We start from the raw sequence: 1,961 nt of genomic DNA, 5'->3' as shown, positions 1-1,961 counted from the left end.
AAGGAACAGGGGTGTTTCTGGGTTGCTATATGACTTTGATCCAGTAGGGGAAAAAAAGGTTGACCCACCCCTAGAAGGAGTTGCCACTCCAGTTCCCACTGACTTTCACATGTTAAGGATMTTAAACAGAGAATTAATACTCTCTGGCAGTACAACATGCTGACATGGACATGGTGTCTAGACTTTTGTTAGTGAGTATCTGACAGAATACTCTTTTTGATATATCTGGGTGTCTTCACATGCATCTCTTCTTGGCCATGTAGTAGAGGAATCCTCTGACCAACCATGCCTTTTCTGAGTTCTTAAGCTTGTTATGAATCTTATTAAATAAGTTTTTGAAACGGCATTAGAAGAAAGACTCACACTGTTTCTTTGCTTTTGACATTTTTTTATTCAATTTCAGAATTTGTATTTTTTTAAACATACAAAGGAATATGAAATAGCTAGGGATGGGTGCAGTCTTTTGTGTGTCTGCTCCRTGGCTCCGTAACAAATATAAACCAGATGTAGTTTGGAAGCTGAGCAGCTACAGAAATGCGGGAATAAACTCAAATCAGCATATCAGCTGGTTGTGTTAATCAGCTTTAGGTCATTATAGTATTGATRCAGTCAAAGCTTCCTCTAGGTTCATATATACTAGGGGAAAGATCAGCTGGCTTTCCCCTAAAACAGAGAAGAGCCCTTTTCAGAGTACTCAGATACAGCCGAGTCTTAATCTGAGTTCACCTGTAGTTTCCAAAGATTTTAATGCATCTCCACTTTATGCTCAATAGGCTAAAAGGTATCCATGATGTCTTGAAATGAAGGCTTGGCTAATCCACTTGCCAGCATCAAAGGCAAAAMCTGGGCAATTTTTACTTAATTTAATTAATTACCAATAAAAGGAAATTTTTGATCACTGATCCATGTATCAGGAAAAAAAAAGAGATAATATAAACAATTAAACACTTAAGTAAACATCTCTTCCTCTCCTTCCTCAGGCTCACCTTAAGTCAAACACCCATCCTTCTTAATTCCTAGTCTCAATTTCCCTTATACTTGCTGTAGGACACACTCAGTCCACCCCACTTTGTGCAGTGAAGCAGTGGGTGGTCCTGGAAGTTGGATKGTGCTCATAGCAGCTGTTGCTCTGTGTCTTCTTTCTGTTCCATGCTGCTTCTCACTGTTTTTCTTCAACCACGCTTGTGCTTCTTACTGATTTTCCAGGATCACGCCCTCCAATCTCAAGAGCAGCCTATTCTGAAATGAAAGAAATCATGAAAGGTGACAGGAGGTCTGAAAGGATGAACAAGAATATCCTGATCAACCTCACAGACAAAAAGGGTGCATAAAAGAGGTCAAGACAAGGAGAGGTGACGCAGAAGGAACACAAAGATTCTGCTTTGTTGTTTGGAGATGGGATTTGGAAGGCCAAAGCCCACCTAGAGTTTATTCTGGTGAGAGACMTGAAGGCAACAAGAAAAGGCTGTGGAAAATGTGTGGCTGCTGCTGAATAGGCCAGCTGCCCTTTGCTGAACAACACAGAAAAGGACATGATGTTCAGGTCTCCTTCACTTTGGTCTTCACTGGTAACAACAGTCTTCAGGAATCCCAGGCTCCTAAGATCAGTGGAAAAGTCTGCCACAAGGAAGACTTACCCTTTTGGGATGGATGTCACTTCTCAGGGAACTTCTAAACAAACTGGACAAGTGCAACTCCACGACACCTAATGGGATACACTCATGAATGCTGAGGGAGCTATGCAGAGTCACTGCRAGGGTATTTGCCTTTGACAGATCTTGGTGATCAGGGAAGGTTTCTCATGTCTGGAAGGACGTTTCAATTCCATCATCTCCCTAYGTGACATATTTCTCTAGGGGAGTCTTCTCTGGTCTGAGTCTGGAAGAGCTTCCTTTATTGATTTTATTTTTAAAAATAGATTGAATATGTATAGCTGGTCCCTGTTTCCTGATGGACTGGAG

At 41.3% G+C, this 1,961-nt stretch overlaps 1 long non-coding RNA gene across 3 annotated transcripts in view; it reads right to left on the bottom strand.

Moving 5' to 3' along the window:
* Positions 1 to 380: 380 nt before the first annotated feature.
* The window catches only part of LOC130572591 (uncharacterized), a 24,014-nt gene continuing 22,433 nt past the window's right edge, over positions 381 to 1,961 (bottom strand). For all 3 annotated transcript variants that reach the window (XR_008965234.1, XR_008965235.1, XR_008965236.1), the window contains one exon: positions 381 to 1,239. This is a non-coding gene — a long non-coding RNA (uncharacterized LOC130572591). The remainder of the gene's footprint in view (positions 1,240 to 1,961) is intronic.

Source organism: Malurus melanocephalus, unplaced genomic scaffold (genome assembly GCF_030028575.1).
Source record: "Malurus melanocephalus ecotype Western Australia unplaced genomic scaffold, MMel_1.1 scaffold_38, whole genome shotgun sequence".
NCBI lineage: Eukaryota > Metazoa > Chordata > Aves > Passeriformes > Maluridae > Malurus > Malurus melanocephalus.
The sequence above is the reverse complement of the archived record's forward strand: the minus strand, read 5'-3'. Positions and strand labels throughout refer to the sequence as shown.